General features: G+C 42.1%; 1 protein-coding gene across 5 annotated transcripts in view; it reads left to right on the top strand.

The window, feature by feature from the left end:
- Mapk10 (mitogen-activated protein kinase 10) overlaps window positions 1-22,540 on the top strand; it is a 297,033-nt gene that overhangs the window by 247,299 nt on the left and 27,194 nt on the right. The window lies entirely within an intron of this gene.

The raw sequence follows: 22,540 nt of genomic DNA, 5'->3' as shown, positions 1-22,540 counted from the left end.
AAAAGTAGATATTTCAAACAGGTCTTTATTGTTAGATGGATTATAAATAATTCACTATGGTATGTTTCTGGTCTTGGACCTACATAAGGTTGATAACTCTTAGAAACTTAACTATTCTAAAAATATTTTCAACTACCTTCTACCTTCTCTGTGAGTTAGCTCTTACATCTTTACCTGTTTCTCTGTGGGTGGTTGTTGCGATACTGCTTGTGTGAGCTCTATAGACCTCCTGATGGGATTTTTCTCTCTGTATCGGTTGCAACTGCATCTATCAGCAACATTGCCTTTCCCTGAAGGTGACAACATGTTCTTAAAGTATTTGAACACTGATGCTAGCTTGCATCACCAGTGCAGTACTTCAGCCTTTGTGGTTGAATTTGCTCTGTATCATCTAACACTGTCTTAACACATTCTTGCTTAAAGACAGACTTGCTTTGCTCAAGTCTCCTCTGTGCTCTCTAAGTGTTTGCTGGAGCCACAGGTGCTCAGTTCAACCCCATCCACTCTTCTCTTCTTTCTGTATGTGAGAAGCACGTTTAGTGTTCAGAAGTTTCCAGGAAATTCTAGCCCTGACTCCCCCAGCAGTAAAAATGGAGCTTCATCATCTTGTGTGACATTTTCCTAAACTGTGTTCACCTGAGCAGTTTTACCATGATATTGGTGTCTTAATTGATTTCAGATTTATTTTAGTAACTTGGTTTGATTCTTAAAAAATACAGTCCTTTCACTGAAATATGTTTGAGCTTTCATTGTCCTTAAACTGGTCTGTATCCTTAAGACCCAAACCCAAACTCTCTTCCAGTCCTTCATACTTAAAAACTTTTAAAGATATTCACAAAGTAGAATAAAATAAAAAAGGAGAGGGATGAATTTTCTGATGAAAGAAAATGCTTCAGGCATCTGTAAACGTGTCAGCAAAACATAAATTGACATTGCTAATCATTTATTTTGAAAGTTCTAAGCCTGTGTCATGTTTATTTTTCCTTACAACTGATTTCGTGTGCTTAATCTGTTTTTAATGGATCATGGCCTCCAGTTTAATTAGAGTCATAAAGTCTGTGTTTGTAATTCACTTGTAACTATGCTGCCTATAAAAGACACATTTACTTAGAATCTATAACAGAACATTAGGATAATATCAATGATAAATTTATTTCTAACAGTTTATCCTTTGTAGGATGAAAAAAATATACCTAGATCTTTTCTCAATATAGTCATCAGAGGGCATAGCTAGCAAGAAGACAAGCTGGGCAAAATGTAAGAATCCAGTATAGCCTGAGGATTTAGTTAGTAAAGGAACCAGCTAAGACAGAGAAGAACAAGCAAGTGAAGTCACTGGCTGCATAACTGTAAAACTGTCTTCCATCTACAAACGTTGCAGTGAACGCTGACCCCAGGGCAAGAGTAGTTTATTACTCTCTGAAGTGTATTGCCGAGGTCACAACTAGCAAGAAACAAATCCTAAGCGTGTTGGAAGAACAGTCAGCCATGCGTTCTGCATCGCACATAAGAGTCCCATCTTACTGTAAAGATGTTTCTAAAACAGAGTGACGACTCTCTACAGAGGTGTGTCACCAAAGTGATTCACCTTATGTTAGCGATGGAAGCTCAGATGTGTCCCAGTAATCCAGATAAATGGATAAGAATTGTGGAAAACATGCCAAACTCAAATGGCTTCCAAGTGGCACGCATGGCACTAGGGAAAGAAGCCATTCAAAGATGAGCAGTAGGAAAATAGGATTGATTGTGGGGTCATGTGGGCAAGGCCCATTTGACACAAGATGGAAGACAATGAGCAGGAAAGGAATCATTGCTGGGAAGTAAAGAGAAGAAAAGAGCAAAACCTGTATGAAAGGAAAGAGGAATCGTTGGAAGGAAAGAGGAATCGTTGGAGGACACAATGGTTCTGGAAAAACAGAAAGAAATAGAGCAACATTTAATGCACTGGCCCACTAATCAGTGTGTAAGATACCTCACATTTGTGATAATTTCCCAAATGCAAAAATCAAAAAGGAAACAATAGAAATATTTTGTCATCCTCTGAGTAAATATTAAACATCTTCCTATGAGGTTGTCAGTTATAAATTTTGCATGCCAAGCTCAATAGCACACCTGTCTTGTGGAGCAGTACAGTTGGAAGTGACAGCTGTGTGGATTATAATTTCCCAAATAACATTCAGAGCAACTGACAAAAGCTCATATCCAACACAGAGCTAAAAGACCATACTTATATCAGTGTATGGCTGGTATTTTGTAGGCAGAGACTGCTTGTCCATTCCTGGCTGCCCAGACCCGAAATAATCACACAGAAACTATATTAGTTACAACACTGCCTGGACAATGACTCTAGAGTATTCCTAGCTAGCTCTTACATCTGGAATTAATCCATTTCTATTATTTTTATTTTACCATGAGGCTCATGGTTCACTGGTAAGGTTCCCAGGTGTCTGTTTCCTCCTGTGGCTACATGGAGTCTTCCTGACTCCTCCCTCTTTCCTCCTCTGTCTGCTTGGAATTTGCAGCTTACTCTATTCTGCCCTGCCATAGGACAAAGCAGTTTTATTCATTAACCAATAAAAGCAACACATACACAAAAGGACTTTTAAAATGTATGTATTTTTATGTTATGCCTATGAGTGGTTTGCCTGCTTGTTTGTCTGGTGCTCTGCAAGAGCAACAGTTGCTGTTACCCTTCTGAGCCATCTCTTCAGCCCCATTTTTTTTTTTTGGGCTGGTGTTCTAGATTTCCTCTATAGCCATTCAAAGATGAAGACACACATATTACATATTGTTACACAAAGTGCATGTTTTTCCATGGCCCTTGTGTTCTGGGAAATACTTAAGGTTGAAATTTCTACATTTCTCTTTGCTAGTGGCGTCTGTCTTCATCTGTACTCGGCTTAGTCTCCTTCGTTAGCAAAGTTTCTTGCCATGTGTGTCTACCTCTGTCAGAGGACTCTGAGAGGTGTAAAGTGCTCAGTACAGAGCTTGGCAGCCACAAAGGTCATGCATTTTCTTGCCGGTCTGATGGCCTTCACCGTGTCTATGATAACATTTGTATGCTATACTTTGTCATCTTTTGGTATTAGGAACAGATATCAAGTACAAAAGACCTGCTGGGCAAGAGATTGCAAAGTATGCTATAGTTTTGAGATGATTATAAAAAATGAAGTGGTTTTCAGACACACTTCACATGTTGGTCTTTTTGTTTCTGCTGATATATACACTCACTTATATTGCCTGGTGTTAAGAGTCAAATGGATTATTTTGAACTAACAGACTGCAAATTACATAATCTTTATACATCTGTCATAGCAGACTTTTGGGCAATGATCGTGCTACCTTCCTTGTGTCTTGTTGGAGGGACATCACCCGATTCTTGAGTTTATCTACTCTGTTAGACAGAGGGAAACTTTTATGTTGCATCCCTGTGTACATATCCTTTGAGGACCTGGATCAGCCATAAGTTGAGGAGGAGATGGTGAGCTACAGCTCAGGACCTGCAAGAAGGGAACTTAAGAAACTATTCTTTTGGAACACAATTGTTTTGTGGAAATCTTCAGGGCAGGGAAAATTGCCAAAGGTAGGAAACTTATTAAGGATTTCTGTAGGTCTTATACATTAAAGTGTAGGAGGGTGAGAGAGTACAGATAAACACCAGGAGGGATGCTGGGTTCTCTGGCAGAAAGAGTGGGACAGAGCTGGACCCGCTGGACTCTCACTGGGGCTGAAAGGGATGCTGAGTGTCGTGACTCAGCCCTTCTCCTGGGCACCAGGGAGAAACACACTGAGTAAGGAGTCTGTCAAAGCAGGATTTCATTTAATGGTATCAAGCAGAGACTTATATAGGGTTGAGATGGGGTCAAGAAGCCCGAGATGGGTCAAGACAAGGCACAAGGGCCAATAATATTCTGCCACGCTAGAGGTGGCTGGGTGGAGGCAGGTCTAGGTCGAGTAGCCAGAGACAGGTCTCTGAACTCTAGCTAGGCTCAGGAAGTTACACGAGGCCTCACTCCAACTCAAGTTAGGCTCAGGAAATTACACCGGGCCTCTTGAGGCTAAACAGAGGGAAGCTTGAGAAAAAGAGACCTCAAAGCCTGCCCCAACAGTGACACACATTTTCCAACAAGGCCATACTCCCTAATAATGCCACTCTCTTTGAGGGCTGTTTTCTTTAAAACTACCACACTGAGCTTGCTTTTTCTTTTCCCAAATTGAAGATTAATTTGGAAACTGAAGCTGGGATGCGTGAAAATGTAACAGTCCTACACTACTTCCACTGAGTTAGATACTCTCTAGGTGTGTCTATGCAGTATTGTCTGGTTTCTGAATGGATATAGGATGGCCTCTGTAGGTAGCATCATTCCTTGGGCAGGTAGTCTCATGTTACAAGAAAGCCAGCTAGGCATGAACCTGGGAAACAAACCAGCAAGCAATGTCCTTTATGGGTTCAGTTTGAAGTTCGTGTTTCAGTTCCTGCCCTCACTTCCTTCCGTGATCGACTGTAACATGGAAACTGAGATAAACCCTTTCCCCCCTTAAGTGATTGTTGGTCCCAGTGCTTGTAATAGCAACCAAATGAAGTACTAATGGAGACTAAAGGATCATTTAAAGAGCTGTTTTGTGCTGTGGGTCAGCAAATATCAACGCTGAGAATCAGCTACATAGACCTAACTACATAGACATAGCAGCTACATAACACAAACTATGATATAATAAGCAAAATAGAGCTAGACATGGGACTAGAAAGAATTTAAAAAAGAATCAGAAGCCTGTAGTCAAGAGGTGTATTGCACTACAGTTTGACTGGTACCAGGAAAGGGTCAGAATGGTTGCAACTATACCAATTAAATGATGTAGAGGAGACTTTCAAGACCAGCTGGGCAGTCAGGAGTGGCAAGCACTGCTGGAGAGGCATTTAACTCTGATGAGCACTCAACAGTGGTCAAGCAAGGATGGTGTCAGAGTGTAAGTCAAAAGCAGGTACCCTTGGAGCAACCAAGAGATTAGTGAAGATATGACTGTCCCCCTAACCCCAGATCAAAGAAACAGTTTACTGGCTATCCAGTGGGATCCAGAGTCAATGACACAGGGCTACTGGCTGTCCAATGGGAGCCCAGAGTCATGACACAGAGGTACTGGCCATCCAATGGGAGCCAGAGTCAATGACACAGGGGTACTGGCTATCCAATGGGAGCCAGAGTCAATGACACAGGGGTACTGGCTGTCCAATGGGAGCCAGAGTCAATGACACAGGGGTACTGGCTATCCAATGGGAGCCAGAGTCAATGACACAGGGGTACTGGCTGTCCATTGGAGCCAGAGTCAATGATACAGGGGTACTGGCTGTTCAATGGGAGCCAAAGTCAATGACACAGGGGTATGGCTGTCCAATGGGAGCCAGAGTCAATGACATAGAAGAGAATTCACTTGCTTCTGGAGAGAAGGGTTAGGAGAAACGTCCTGAGTTGTCCCCACTTTCTCCTGGCTGAGACACTTCCCTGTGTCTGACAGATGAGCCTGAGCTGTGCAGCTGGGAAAGGTTAGCTCCCGATCCGTGGAGCAGATCCAGGCAGGAAAGAGCAGCGTCTGTGGGTCACCATGTCCAGAGCCTGCACATCCCTAGAAGAGAAGTAACCAAACCATTCAACTTGTGCTGAAAGTGATGAAGGTTAGAAACATACACAAGGACCTTGCCAGTAAGAAACATCTCTAAGAAGTACTCAACTCCCTCAACTATCTCGTGTTTTCTTGTCAAGAATGTTGACTTGACAGCAGAAGAACATTTTCCTTTGGGGGTCCTACTGAATTTCCTTACCTTTTCCCTTGTGTGTTGGAGTTTCTTATGTGTTTGCTGTACAGGGCTTGTGGCGAGCAGTGTTGGACTGCACAGGGAGTGAAGGACTCTGCTATTTTCTTTTAGGCTTCTCACCACTTCTCCAACTTTGCTGCCCAGTAGGTGTAAAGATATGGTCCTGATGTTACTTCTTCCTTCTTTGTCTTTCCTTCACATCTTTGCCTTTTCTCTTTCCATTAACTTCTACACAGCATTCACACAGGCCTTGAGAATTTTTCAATAGCTTACGGATTCATACATTGTTTCTACAAATATAAACTGAATTCAAAAGCCGTGTCTCTTTGTAGCATAAATAATAGTGATTCGATAGCGACTTTGAAAATAAAGAACCAAATTAGGCCTGACAACATGAGCCTGTAATTCCAACACATGAGAGGCTAAGGCACAGGGATTGCATAGAATTGGAGGCTAGCCTAGATTACCTAACAAATACCATCTGGGGAGGGCTGTAGATGGAGAGTGCTCATTCATTTCCTGACTGCTCAGGCCCGAATAATCACACAGACACTGTATTAATTACAGTGCTGCTTGGCCTACAGCTTAGGCATGTTCCTACCTAAGTTCTTATATCTTAAATTAACCCAATTCATCTGTGTATTGCCACATAGCTGTGCCCTACCAGTAAGGTTCTGTCTGGCATCTGTCTCCTTCTGCAGCTACATGGTATCACCTTGACTCTGTGTACTCTCTCTATATCTCTGTTCAGATTTCCCATCTGGCTTTATTCTGCCCTGCCAAGGCAATTCTTTATTTACCAATGGTAATAGAACATATTCACAGCATCTAGAGGGGAATCCCACTTCAGTGGGCTATTTAATAAGACCTGACTCACAAAACAAAACACAACAAAAGAACAAGTTCCCCACCATCACTGTTTTGGGTATTTTTCTCTTCAGTTAATAACTAATAGAAATTTTATTGCATTGAATTATTCAATAACACATTATCTGTTGAAGACAGACCTACAGGTGTGAGTTGTCTATCTTACTTGCTTATTACTTCTTTAGTGCCTGATTCCTGAATGAGATAAAAAGGACCAATAACCATTGTCCCCTGCAATTGTCAATCATCTGTACAGTGAAAGTCCTTTAACCCGCAACCAGATACGTACCAGTCACTGCACTTTCACAAGCCCTCTGTGTTCATCTCTCTCGAGTTGTGACTTGTAAACAGATTTTTGACTCTGGATATAAAACAGCAACTGGACCAGATTTTGAATAGCTGAAATGTATATATAATTGCCACATAGCCAAGCAATCCTAAAGTTATGCTGCCAAGGACTGGCTGTGTATAGCTTCAAGACCCACTTGTATTTGACTCTGCTTCCTTCACATAATGAGGATGGTAGTAAGTAATTGCCATTCTGGCTTTTAATCCCTAGGATACACTTCACAGTAAAAGCTAGAATGATTTTATCATTAACATCATGGTTTTTGCAGTATTAAAACTACTTGATGAACGATATGTATTATTTCTACATTCACTGACTATGGCTTACTCACTATAGCAACATTGTAAACAAAAGTCTTTCAAATATATACAGTAATAAAGATCTTCAGTATATCCTGCTGGGCTCAATATGCATAAACTTTCGACTGGCCGGGAAAATTTGAGCCACAAGAAAAAGGAGTCAACATATTTAATATTCAGACAACTCATGAGGAGTTGTTGGCTTCTTGGAGATATGCCACTGGCTGACATATACATAAGCTTTCGTCAAGTCTTTTATGACCTTTGCATTAAACTAGTGAGTCTGAGTTTAGCACTGAGTGTTAAACATTAAGTATCTGGAAAGAGATGATTTAAACAAGTTGTAAACACAAGCAGCCCTCTGTAGAGAAAGCCTCTCCCACTGGGAGGAAGGGAGTGAGGTCAGTACAGCTGGCATTTCCTCTGGTGAGCAGTATCAAAAGGTGTAATCGTGTCTTTAAGATGGTTTCTGAACGGTCAAGCCACCTGAAATTCAGAACACAGACACTCACTTGAACTAGTGATAAATGTCTTTTGTAGTTTCTATCATTGAGCCTGAGAGGACAGCAATGGCATCTAAACTTTACCACACACAGTTTACTACCAGTTCTCCAACACCCGTCAATATTCAGGAAACCTGAACCACAGGGCTTCAGCTCTTCAAGGACTTTCTAGATGCTTTTCACAATTTTTATTTAAGAAAAAGATCTCCATTTCACTAAAATAAAAAAGAAAACGAGTTTCTATTTATGTTGGTAGAAAATGCCTTTTCTGTTTCACTGGAAGACTGCCCAGTGTTTCTCCGACAATGACCTTATATCTTACTGATGGTTCCTGTTGCTGCAATGAGAAACAACACAACAAAAAAGCAAGTTGGGGAGGAAAGTGTTTGTTCAGCTTACATTTCTAAGGCACTGTTCATCATTGAATGGCATTGGGGCAGGACCTTAAGCAGGGCAAGAACCTGCAGGCAGGAGCTGATGCAGAGGCCATGGATGGGTGCTGCTTACTGGCTTGCTCAGCCTGCTTTCATATAGAACCCAGGACCACCAGTCTGTGGATGGCACCAACAACCATGGGCTGGGCCCTCCCCCACTGATCGCTGAGAGAATGGCCTACAGCTGAATCTCATGGAGACATTTTTGCAATGGAGTTTCCTTCCTTTCGGATAACTCCAGTAGTTCGTGTGTCAAGTTGACAAGCCTATTCATCACAAGAAATTACATAAAGTTTTGGATGTGCACCAACTCTTATAGAGTCATGAAAGCATCCTTTGTTTTTCTTTAGCTCCTTTAAGTCATTTTTATCACTTTGAATCTAAGTTTGAAGAACCCACGATGAGTTTTTTTTTCTATGTATTTGCAGCTAGACACACCACTACACATAGAGAAGGCCTACCAATGGGTGGCTTTTAGTTTTGAAGAGTGAGGTCCCATTTGCAGATTTGACGAAGAGAATTAGTTTCAGAACGATTCCTCAGCTTGTTTTTGGAATTTTATGAAAATTGGATTAAAATTGTCTCCCATGTATTCAAAAGTAGATTTAAAAATAACCAATGTAGACTTAGAGAAAGAATAACTTCCTCAGTAGTCAACTGCTCAGTGTTCAGTTCCAGAGTCCATTATCACAGTCATTACCCATAAGTCCATTTCCCAAGTACTTATTGCAGTTTGCAAGCCGGTCATGGGTGACCTTCTTCCACAGGATAGACAAAGGCACTGCGAAGGGACTGGGAAGGCAAAAGCATCTTTATTTTCTTCTCCCCTCTTTGCTTCCCTTAAATTCTGGTTTTCAGACTAAATGTTCCCAAGAATTCTTTTAAGTATGGCGTGTCCTGTTCTCACGAGCTTGTGAACTGGCTGCATCTCGCTCAGCTGTTGCCTCCATCTGTCCCGACACGAGACCTAGCTCACATGATTTCATATCACAGAGTACCGCGTGCTGTGGGGAACGGGGGGGGGGGGGGCAACAACACGGCGAGCTCAATTAACTAGTTCAGTGCCATCTATCCGTCACGGAAGGCCCTTGTCGTGTGAGCTGCGCCCTAAGTAGTTAGAATGTATACACATTTAGAATTAAGTGGGAAGAGACAGGAGCCCAACAAATGTGAATTTAATTCCGTGTTTAATTATAGAAAAGCACCTCATAGTTTGTAGCTCTTGTTTACTTGGTAGAAGTTAAATCAATGTCGGTGATTCCTAATATTTTCCATTTGCAGATTTTTAAAAAATCCATCTGTTCATGTCAATGTATTATTTTAGCAGCAGAATGTGAGCAATTTACTAATTGCCTTCTAGAGAAAATAGAATGTCACTCCATGCTGTGTTGCCAGGATCTCGTTGTTCCAGTGAAGATGTCTTTGAATTACATTCTAGTTGCTTTGATACACTGTAGTATTATGTTTCTGGGGGCTTGCCACAATGTTTGTTGTAGGTTGACTTGGCTACCTGGTTTTAGAGGCTCCTTTCTCTCCATGACTTTTCGGGGCTCCTTACCCTCCACGACTTGTGAAAAGAATGTGCACTTCACTCTTAGTTATCTCTAATTTTAGAAAACGCTCCTACTAAAGACAAAGATCTATCTTGATTTTAATTTCCTGACATACATAAAATCTGTAGAATGGGTCAAAAACTGACACGGTTGCTTAGTTTGTTCTCCAAAAATACACCTGCATTGTATACAGAGATGCTCCTGGGAGTCCATGCTAGGATTTCCCACAAGGCACTCCTAGTAACCCTTATTGTAAGCTGCAGATGGAAGGACCACATTAGTGCTCTCCACAGGTGGATGCCCAGCTGGAGAAGTCCTAGACAGGTTTGCCACTTGAAGCCTTTTTTTTCCCTCTCAGAGTCAATGCAGTTTTGCTGAATGATGAAACTCTATGCTCTATGATACTTTTCATTAAAAAATACCCAAGTGTCCACCTTCCTGTCTATGGTATTCCCTATTAAATATACTCACTGCGTCCCATGCTCACCAATGGTGCCAAACCCATGTCACACAAAGAGGGGAGACAGTTCCCCGCACTTAGGGGTGCACAGTCAAGCCCTGTGCATTCTCACTGTGCAATGGATCCTTGGACGATCTGAGGGCTTTTGGAAGTCATTCTGAGATCATATGGGTGTATCTTATATGTGTGGCTTTCTGGGCTCTCGGTTCATAGTCTTCGCGAGGTTTTTGGAGGGCCTTTACTCCAAACTTAGTTATTTATTACATAGTTAGCTTTGTTTTTGTTGTGCAGGGGGTCAAATCCAAGGCCTTTCTTATGCTAGGTAGACAGCTTACCACTGAGATGCATCCTTAGCCTCCAGATTTAGTTCTGAAAAACTTCAAAGCATTGATGCAGTAGAAAAGCTTTTGTCTAGGGGCTTCAAAAATGCTGATAATGTACTTAGAGTGAGCCATTCATTGAGGCACAACCAAGACAGTTGCTTGCTTTTATAACACTAGTTTATTCTCCTGATATAAATCCCTGATAATATGAAAGGCTACCTTCATTTGAAAAGGTTTCACTATTTTAAGAAGTAGCACAAACTAACTGCTATGCATATGGACATTGTGTTTTTAACTTTCCCTACTGGGACTTCCTAAAACACTGGCATTATAGGTCCCCCCCCTCCAGGCAATTTTTAAATGGTCTTTTTCTAAGAAATAGAAATTGACGGCCACTGTTCAAAATCTCTTTGGCTGGAGAGTTTCTCGGTGTTAATTCGCAGCTGGTCCATAGATTTATGGTGACATTCTACAATGGGTGACGCAGGTTTCACAGAAGTGTCAAGTTCAGCCTGCTTTGTGTCTTGCCTAGGTTGTTCTTCTTACATAATGTTCTATGTCCTTTGTAGGGTCCATCTTCATCCTTATTCCCAACAATTTCTGTTTGTTTCTGTTTTCAAAGGTATGGACTATACTGAGTGTTGCAACAGAAAGGTGGAGTAAACAAACACTTGACAGAAACACCCCATAAGGCTGAGTTTGATGTGCCAGACAGTGGACACCCCAGATTAATCCAGCAACCTGGCTATACTCATAAGGATAAAAGATAAAATAAAACATATAGTCTAGGAGGGTTGGGAAAGTAGAAACGCTAATGATGCTGAAAACAGTACTGTGATCACGTGAGAACAGATGGTTATAAACACTAGAGAATATTGATACAGACCTTTTTTTAGAATCAAATGAAGACTGTAGTGATAAAGTTAGAGTGTCCTCAGAACAGCAGAAGTCTGCAGACTCGAGGTGTGCAGCTGGGAGAAGGCTCAGCAACACGAGAGGCAGGAGTGTTAAGTCCTGGAAACCTGCAAGTCAGGGAAAAGCCTGCGTTTGAATGTTCTTCCTGCACATAGAATCATAGCTCAGGCCCTGGGGCATCTGCTCGCAGAGAGATGGTAGCGTGGATTCATCCAGTGATGAGATGGAACAGTGAAAAGGTTGCCCTCCCATTTTACAAGTCTATTAAAGGTTGATGGTCTTCCACAGAGTGTGCACTAGAATAAAACTGTTATGTTCCCCTTTTAATGCCAATGCAGTCATAAGAATGATAAAAAATCTCTTCCATAACTTGTTTAAGGTTTAATATGAAACTCTCAGTGTCCTTTATGGCCCACAATATCTTTTGAAAAGGTACGGAACTTGTTGTCTACAAAAATACCTTTTATCCCCAAAGATTACCTCCAATTACTCCCTTGTGTATAATTCCAGGAAAGTGCAGTTTCTATCTTCCTGTACATCATGCAAACTGAACCCTTCCATGTACTTCTTTAAAAAAAAAATAGGAGGGACACGGTGGCTGTGCCTCAGGTGGAGCTCCAGAGAATATCCTATCAACTGTGCGAGCTGCTTTGGACTGGGTTTTGGTGTTTTTGCTTCATGACGCGTGTGGCAGACGCTGTTTTCAGAGTGCAGTGGTCTGACACCACCCCTTTATCTGAGGCTGGCTTGCTGCCTCACCTTGCGGTAGCTGCTTCATCACAAATCAGGCTGATTCTCAGCTAAAATTCACACAAATCCCTCCAGAGAAAAAATTTAAAATCTGAGGAGCTCCCGTCCAGATGGAAGGCTTTGCTATAGTTTAGACTAGAAGCATGGTTTGCCATCAGTTGATTGTGAGGACGCTTGCATCCATCCAAGCTTTCCTGATTCGAGATGTCCTAGGCACAGGAGAGGACCAACTGAGGAATACAGAGTGGGAAGCCACACTCCCAATGCAGGGAGAAAGCAAATAAAGAAACCACGGAGGGCAAACAAGACAAAGACCTGGACTCGGGTCATATAACTCAAGTCATTCACTAAAGTTTGTATCGCATTTTAATTATGCACCACCCGCACCGGTAAATATTTCTACTAAATTTATTAGTAAGAAACTTACGCTACACAGAGGCTTATATAGTGTGTACGCTCTGCAGTTATATAAATGAGAAGTGCTAACCACCCAGATAAATTCTGTGAAGAGGGAGTTAGAGGTGTACAGAAGGGCAAAGGTATAATGAAACCCATTCTTCAGTCAACGACAGGGCTTTCAGGGGGAAAACTAGCGCATCAGTACCCAGTGATGAGCAGGACGAAGGACAAGGGAGGATAGCAGAAGAGTGGGCTCGTGGAGGAAGGAAAGCAGCCTTCTCTGGGCTACTCAAGGAAGGAGACCTGGGTGACCCTGGTGGGCTTGGTGTGGGTGGCCTGGAGAAGTGAGAAATGAACTGGGTACTTGGGCAGAGACCAGGGCAGGAAGCATTTCTGAGTCGATCCCAGGGAGTCCACCTGGGCTGCAGGCTGTTGTGCCACTGTAGTGACTTTAACCAGGGGTTAAAATAATAGGGCTTATGTTGAAGACAGTCATTTTTATTCCAGTTGGTGCAATGATAGCTATTAGCAGAAAGATCAGTTAAAAACCTTGGGAAGTGGTTGGTATAAAAGATAGCACACAAAGGACATTAGCTCACGGGGGACAGAAGAAGAATGGAACCCAGAGATGACTTTGCTGTAATTGTCACCACTGATTTCTACCCAAGAAATGTCCCATCTAATAAAGTCTAAGGAATTAGGTGAAGTGCTCAATTAGCTTTGAGAAGGTATGATGCAATTAGAGAGGTTTCTGTGGGTATAATTAAACATTTTAAATCCAGCTGTCCTAATCTATAAAACATAAGGGGGATGAGAAAGGCTTTTATTCCTGTCACGATAATTAAAAAGCCCACATAGGCTTGTTTTCTTTCTAAATTAGTCCTTCGAATCTCTCTCTACCAGGCGAAATATCTCTTTACTTGGCTAACCAGAAAGGAAATGCCTTTGTAAAACAGAGAAGCAGAGCGTGGGCACGGGTTATACTACATTGTAGTTTGTTCCGTTGGGTTTATTCTTCTGGAGACACGGCCCCCAACTTCTTCCTGTCATCCACTTACCCATCCGTGTTTTAAAATGAGGATTTTTCATGATACACGGAGGGTAACATGGAGCACAGTGGGTACATGATCAACCAGAAATCATCCTTGCCTTCAGGCAGTTCTGTCCTGTGGAAACCTGAAGCTGGTCGCCTCCAGACTCCCTCTCCTGACCTCAGACTTGATCATTCTAGCAGCAGCTTGAGGATGAGCATTTTGTCCTAATTGTTGATATCATGTATTGGACTATTTTTTCTTTTAGTAAAGCGGGAATTTAGAAATATTAGTTGAATTATTGATGGTTTTGAATTATTAGCATATCGACTATTTTATGTGCTTTTCCATTGATGCTTCAAGTCTCCACTGCTCTAGCCCAAAGACTCTAGGCTTTTGCTCTTGTTCTAGACAAGATTAAAATGATTTCACACAGACATACAGTGAGAAGCTAAGACTGCAGTCTTCCTTCACAGGGGCAGAATCTTAATAATGTACGGGCTGGAGGAATTTAAAATCGCAATAAATTTAGAATAACAATATTGTTCACCTTTTGGGTATTCATCTTGTATGTTAATGTGGTATGCAAATGTGTTCTGTGTAAGATGCTGGGGATGTCAGTCCCTTTAAAACTAGGTCAGCAGAGAGAAGTCTTTACAGCTGGTTCAAAGAGTTTATCAACTCAGAACCTAGACCCATTCACAGAAATTGGTGATAAAAAAAAGATAAAGATCTGGAAAAAATAATTATTCACTCAACTTGCTAAACATTTGGGAATTAAAAAGCTGTTAAAGTTTATGTGAAAATATGATACTGTCCTCTAAAGATGGTACAGTGTGTTCAAGCTAGTTTCCCTTAGTGCAGCATCTAACTGGTCCAGGATCTCTGTGGGTTTACAGCCCACACTCTGCACTGATGCTTGCTGAGAAGCGTGATTCCCTGGTATGTCTCAGGGCTGATGTGCTATTTATTAACTCAGGAGTTGGCCCAAAAACCTTGAAGGCCCTCAGCCTCCTTTCCTTCTGTGTTATGCCCTATGGCCGACATGTGAGTGATGCAGGCTTCAGTCGGCTGACTCAGCAGTATCTGTGTGTGTGTGGGGGGGGTGTTGACTGTCACATGACTCTTTCTCTACTTCCTCTATAGACCTTGTCACCTCTTGCCTAGGCTGATAGGTCCTTTAGACCAGCAGAAAGGTCTTCTAGCAGAAGCTGTTGCTCTCAGAACTGTCAGTGGACTCTTCCCTGACCTCTGTGCACACATCATGATCAGACCACACGCTGTGCTGAACTGATCCATTGGACTCAACTCTACTTTCCCAATACTGCTCCTCCACGTTCCTTCCAGAACGGAGACTCGGTCTGACTGTCTGTGTGCAGACAAAGTGACACCAGTAAGCAGTGTCGTTTGTAAATGTCACTTGAGTTCTGTCCCTCTGTGTTGTGCCAGTTTGAGCACTTTCTCGTCTGAGCCTGTAAAAACTCTGGGAAAGGATGATGTCCTCCAGGAATCTTGGCATCCTGGTCTAAATAAGCTCTACTCGGCTTGCGAGCCACACAAGGGCCACCGCTCCCTGGATCGAGTGCTCATCTAATTTCACACAGCTCCACTGTGGGCAGGCACCTGCAGGTCTTCAAATGTATAATGAGACACATTATCTTAGACATCCTCCAGAAACTTATCATTTTTATAGTAAAAATTCAAGCAGCCATTAAACTTTACAGCGCTCTAAGTCAGCGCTGCTCCAGATGGTGTTTCTTCTATTGCCCACCACCAAGCACTTAGCAAGGGATGCGCACATACTCGCAGGCAAACACGAAAGCTCCTTAAGTCCTTATACTCGGATGGTGTGTTTCACCCTGCACATCTTGGTGACCATAATAACAAACTCAAGTTCAGAAAGTGTTTCTCCGCTTAAGTTGACAGCTGTCTTAACTCTGGCCATCTCAACTGTGTTTCTCCAGTATTCCAGCCACCTTCAGCTTCTCTGACCATAGCGAGCAAGCTCTTACCTTGAAGGTTTTATGTTGCAGTTCCCTCTGGAACATTTTTCCTCACTGTGCACACTTGGCTCTCATCATCAGTCCATTGGTCTTCTCACAGGCTTCTCTGCTAAAAACTCTTCTGTGACCATTCTTCCTAGACAGCACCCGAGTGTGTGCGAGCTTAGTCTCTTATTGCTACTCAGCATAATGTATTTAGTTTGTTGTTGGTGGTGGTCAATATGACCTTGAATCTGACAACCTGACTGGGACGACCAGGGACGTGTATGAAGTATGAAGACGTGATAGACACACAACTCCATGCACAGAAAAGTTAGGGTCAGGTGGTGTGCTCACACTTGGGTGGATAGGTACCTACTACTGCTACAGCCAGACCTCAGTGTGTTTTTCATGGGAGAAGGAGGTTAGCTAGTCTGAGTAGGAGGTCTCTACAGGTGGCTTAGTTACTATTGTGATGGACAGCATGACCAAAAGCAATGTGGGGAGGAAAGGGTTTGGCTACACTTCCATATCACAGCCCATCATCAAAGGGAGTCAGGGCAGGAACTCAAACAGGGCAGGAACCTGGAGGCAGGAGCTGATGCAGCAGTCATGGAGGGTCTGCTTACTGGCTTGTTCCACATTGGCTTTCTTAGCCTGCTTTCTCACAGAATCCAGGACCACCATAACAGGGCTGACACCACCCACAATGGCTGGGCCCTCCCCCATCAATCACTAATTGGGAAAATGTCCTACAGCTGGATCTTATGGAGTCATTTTTGCCAGCTGAGGCTCCGTCTGCTCCTAATAATAATAATAACTTGTGCCAGGTTGAAATAAAACTAGCCAACATAACAGGCAAGCAGTTTCAGGATGTAAACATCAGGGACATCGAAGTTACAGTTGCTGGTTATTGTATACAATGATCAATTGTTTGCACTGGACCAATGAGGAAGGCCGGGCTATCATGCCAACCCTCACCTAGGGGTTGAGGCATTGGAGTCATTGACATGGCTTTGCTGGTGTCAACACTGCAGATTCACTCCGGACTTCACTCACCCAGGGCTTCCTCTGCTCCCTACAGTTGATCCTATACATAGAACTGAAGATCAACAAAGAGAGACTCTTTGGAACATTTCTCAAGTATTTAAAATGCACTTTGGATCTTAGTAGTCAGATAAATATTTGTTAGTGAATAGTTTATACTTAAACTAAGTTCAGAGACTCATGGATTTTAGTAGATGCTAAGCCTTGACAAAACTTATGTGACTGATACGTATACATGTAAAGGTTGGGTCTCTTTGTGTGTTCAACCTGTGGAATGTTGAACCAGCATCATTCATTTAATTTTGCTAATTGACAGTTTTTTTCAAGTTTGTATGCATACATTCTGAGTACAGTAATTATTCCCACTTGTTGATGATCTGTTTCACATGATGTACAGAGCTACACACCAGCTGAACAAAGGGACAATCATTGTCTTCTGTCGTTTGTACCATAGTAAACTGAGGAATATATGTTGAGTGATAGATGGTTCAAATTTTAAGCACAACATAATATAATTGCATAGAGAAACAGTTCAGCAATGTGCATTAGAAGAGGCTCCTTGGAGGACTCATCTCTAAATAGAAGTGTAGAGGATAACAGAAAGACTAAAGTAGAGAAGACAGGCAGAAGTCAGAACATATACACCCATTCCAAGAGAAAAGAGGTCGGGGGAATTGCATACCTTCAGGTTAACTGAGTGAGCACAGGTGAGAAAGGAGATTGGCTGGAAGCAGGAACCAGAAAAGGAAACACCGTTTTGGACCCTGCAACCTCTATCCACTGAAAAGAAAGATTTCTCAGAAGGCTGGAGAACACTGTGCTATTTTAAACTTTCAACAAGTCATTTTCTTTGCTAAACAGAACTTCAGTGGATGACAGACAGGTGGCAGGCAAGAAGATACAGCTGTAGTAACAAATTAGCTAATGGAAGCCTGGGAGCAGACATAGGAAGACAGCTCAAGAGATGTTTACACACTCAACAAGGGTCTTAGATTCTTGTCTGTTACTGAAATAAAATACCAAGGCAGTCAGGCACGGTGGTTCACGCCTTTAATTCTAATGCTAGGGAGGCAGAAGAAGTCAGATCTCCAAGTCTGAGGCTAGCTTGGTCTACAGAGTGAGTTCCAGGACAGACAGGGCTACATAGAGAAACCCTGTCCCTAAAACCAGACTAAAACCAAACTAATCAAATCAAACCAAAACATAACACTAAGGCAACTTTTCAGAAGGAAGAGGGATGGAGCCCATCAACATCACAGTAAGGAACACAGCAGCAGGCAGGCATGACACTGGAGAAGCAGCTGAGAACTCAAATCTACATCCACAAACAGGAAGCGGGGAGCATCCTGGGGATGGGCATGAGGCTTTTGGATCCTTAAAGCCCACCTGTGCTGATACACCTTCTCCAATAAGACCAAACTTCTTCCCCAGTGTTCTACCAACTGGGGGTCAAATATCCAAGCGTGAGTCTACATAGGCCTTCTCATTCAGACCACCACACCATGTGATTCTGGTGGGCCGAGATTCAGAACCCTGTACTCATCTCTTACGCAGGAATAAAACAAGGTGTGCCCTTTGCCTAGGTAACAGGGTGTCTTTAGTCTGAACTTTGTGTAATAACTTACAAGGAGTTTTAAATCACATTGGAGCTCAGGGAGGTGGAATTCTGGGATGACAAACATGCAGCAGTTGGGTCGTACATGTGTGTGAAACAAATGGATGGATGGATGGTGTGGGCAAACGTGGTTTTCGGGTAAAGAATCGGAAAAAAATCTAATGGGGCCATAAAGACAATCTCCATTTCTAAGGCGTGACTAAATCTAGACAGTTTCTAAGCCAACTGTCTTAGTTAGGGTTTCTATTGCTGTGAAGAGACTCCATGGCCACACCACTCTTACAAAGTAAAGATATTTAACCAAAGAAATGACTTAGAGCGTCAGAGGTTTAGTTCATTATCAGCACGGTAGAGAGCGTGGTGGCTGGGAATATGGCAGAGTGCAGGCAGACATGGTGCTGGCTACATCTTGATCAGAAGGGAACAGGAAGTAGTCTGAGATACTGGGCTGAAGCTTGAACATATATGAGGCTCAAAGCCTGCTTCCACAGTAACAGACTTCCTCCAATAAGGCTACTCTAGCATGGCCACACCTCACATTAGTGCTGCTCCCTTTGGGGTCACTTTCTTTCAAACCATCACACTGACATCTGAAAAAAAAAAAAAAAACAAAAAACAAAAAACAAAACCCTGCAGTAGGAAAACCACCTGATTTCACCCTAACTTCTCGATCATTGCCTCACTAAGCCCGCTGCTACACTCAGTTCACACAATCATTAAAATGTGCCCTGCTAGATTTTGAAGGGTCCCTGGTCATTTTAGTGATGTGATGATTCCTAGCAGTCATCGCTTGCTTGCTTTATGCAACCCTTTAAGAGACACAGTGCACCTCACAATGAAGGTTTCAGCAGCAGTTTGGCGATGTTCCTGACAGTGAGCACTTAGAATTAGTCTTCTCTTTAGTAAAGCAAGATGTAAAATGATTTCATTGCAAAGCAAGTGGCTTGCACAGGGACACCATTCAAGCCCCGCTGCCACGGTGTCTGAACGCCACATTTGATCCCTTTCTGTTGGAAGGCTACCCTTGACTAGAGGGTACAGATCTCATGTTCACTGATCCTCCTGTGTTTTCAAATGTACAGTAACCATTTCAGTCTACCAAGACAGAGTCCGCTGAAGGTTGTCATGTGTTTTCCTTAGTGTCTGGATACCCGGAGGACACCGAGGTTAGTGTCTGGATACCCGGAGGACACCAAGGTAGAGGACAGAACTTGGTTTTATTACTGTGTAAGAGATGAAAAAAAGTGTTAGGGATCACAGCCATGCAGTCTTACCTTTGGGTGCACTTGTAACCCTCCTCACCTTGGTACAATTGCAGAAGAACCTCTAGCCTGAGGCAATGTGGGCACTGGCATTTTCCATAGTCCCAGATGGTCTTACTGCACAGCCACGGCCTTAGACCTGTTGGTGGAAATGATGAAACTGGAGTATTTTTCTCCTGCTGTGTCCTCTTTTCTATAGCCATAAGGTGGCAGTAGTATTGTACAATGATTCTTCTGGTCCTGGCCTGAAGTAGATACTGAACCGGAATCTGTAATTCTAATTAACAGCATTTGGAGGCCCCATCCTGCTGAAGGTAGTGTTAACCTTTTCCCACAGCATTCTAGGTTGATTTATTTGCCTAATAAAACTTTATCTAATACGTATTCAGTCTAACAAGTTCAACAGAGGAACCATGTCATTAACCCAGAGCTGTTGAAAGGCCAAACATTTCATGAAATTTATATTGAACTAGGTGTGGGTTAAAACATCGCCACCTCTGACATCTGACAGATGTTTGAGCTTCGTGTTTCCCATGAACGCCTGGATGAGAAGAGGGTTGCCACAAATGTGTGAAATCAGTTTCTTGGAAATGCTAACAGGATGATGAAGTTGTTGAGGGGAAAACAGATGGCAGAGTTAAAAGCTAGGACAGCATTCTTGATTGAGATGCTCCTTTCTGGATTGGAGTCTCTTCTCCTGTGTGTGTCCTACTGGTTTCTGCAGAACCTTATTTAATACAGTAACATACTCCATCTCCTCTCATTTCAAAGAGCAAAGTCAATACCGACTTCAAACAGTTGTGTCTCTGCCTGTAGCCCCGAGATGTCATCACCTTTATAGCACGTGTCTCCTGAATGTAGTGCTTGTTTGATGATAATCCCCTTTCACTTCTCAGGCATTGAAACTGTCTTCTCCAAAAATACTAGGCACTTCCATGTGGCAGATCAAGGAGAACTAGCCCTTCGCGTATCTGTCCTCTGTCCAACTGAGGTCGCCATCCTTCTATTGTGACACCTCTTTCCCTTGGTGTCCATGGTGACAGCACACGCTCCACATTCCAGGTTTACTCTTCCCTTGGATTATGTGTGCAGCTCTTTTTTTTCCAGATCTATTTTATCTCTCCCCTGAGCTCTTATCTTCCACTTGGCCTTTCTCCTATATCGCCTTGTGCAGCTGCCCTGAGTTCAGATCTCTAAATCAGTTGCTGGGTTGCGACTGCTGTTTCAGATGAGCATCCTGAATACCAATGTGAGTTAAGTCATCCAAACAGAGACTTTGCCTCTTCTCGGTCCACCCACCTCCAGCCACAATCGAGCAGCTGCCAGGAGTTACTCAGCTCTGTCTCTCAGCTCCTTCATATCCAGGCCACAGGGTACACTAGCTCTTCAGCATCCTTCCTAACAATAAATCAAGCCAAACCAAAGTAGACATCTTGAAGTAAAACTGACTCTGAGTTGTCCTTTCTTGCCCACTGTTTATTCTCTGCTGGACCTGTCTTTCTCTGGAATGGAAAGTGCTTCCAAGGGACATCCCTAGCCATGAGAGCTCTGCAGTGATGTTCTTCCATCCTGTGAGGCCCTAGAGGCATCGCTGCAAATGGCCACTCGCACCCGCGTCCCACTCTGTGATTGCTCTAGGAACACAGTTGAAGATGCTTAGGAAGAGTTTGTTGGATTGGATAGCAAGTATATATGTTATTGTTCCCAGCCTACAGACACTGGGCTATTTGAAAATCTAACAAAACTTTTGCACGTCTACTATGTATGATGGAGTATGTCTTTATTATGAACTGTTAACAGAACTAATTGACATACTTTCACCTGGCATGCTCAGATCATTGTGTGTGGTAAGAACACGTATAATTTCTTTGCTAATCTCAAGCATACATTGCTGTTAGCTGTCGTCACAGCGTCTCCAACTTTCCCCTGTAAGGGATTTTATGCTTTGACAGCAAGCTTAGATGTTACCGTTTAGCACATTCTTCTCCAGCTTAAAGAACATTTTCCTTCTTGCAAAACATTTATGATAATGATGGACTCCAAAAGCTTTTATTTGCCTAAAGTCTTTTGATCTTTCTTTATTCTTAAAGACAGTTTTTCAGGCTAGTATATTGATTGCTAGGTCTTTCTTATTTACTGCTTTTATTTTTTAGATTAATATATTCACAACTTTTCTCCCTCCAAACCTACTACATATCCTTTCTTCTTCTCTTTCAAATTTATGGCTTCATATTTCATTGTTATTGTATACATATATGTGTATGTATATAAATATATTCTTAAATATAGCTTTGTTTATCTCCCTTCCTTCCTTCCTTCTTTCCTCCCTTCCTTTTTTTCTGAACTTTGAATGTATTTTCCAATTTTATTTTGGACTCTAAGTTTTCTACTGAGACTCCCTTTTGTTATTTGTTTATTATTTTTCTTACCAAGTGTAAGATCATCAATCTGTTTTTGAATTTTGGTAATATTATTAGAATGTATCTTTGTGCATTAGAATATATTTATCTTTGTATCTTTAATCTTGCTTGGCTTAAAATGATTAAAGACCTTTAGTTTTCCTATAATAACTGGATATTCATACCTTTTCCTGAAATTTGGACAGTTTTATTGTGATTAACTTTTAAGTAACTGTTTTATACCACCGTCTTCTCTTTCTTAAACTTACATGGTACAAAACTTTTCTGTTTGGAAACTACCCTATGACTATTGTAAATTTTCTTCATTTCTTTCTTTCCTTTTCCTCATCTCAAGTTTCTTACCTTTGTGTTCACAAATTTTGCTGCTTGAGTCTGCCATAATGGTATCTTTCACATATTACTTTTCAGCTCATATTTATTTCTATTTAATTTTTGCTTATAGTTTCAATCTTTCTATTAAATTTCTAGTTTTTATTTTAGGTGTGTTCTTGATTTCATTATTTGTATCTCTCTTTCTCT

Source organism: Microtus ochrogaster, linkage group LG1 (assembly GCF_000317375.1).
Source record: "Microtus ochrogaster isolate Prairie Vole_2 linkage group LG1, MicOch1.0, whole genome shotgun sequence".
NCBI lineage: Eukaryota > Metazoa > Chordata > Mammalia > Rodentia > Cricetidae > Microtus > Microtus ochrogaster.
This window is presented reverse-complemented; position numbering and strand designations above follow the sequence as displayed.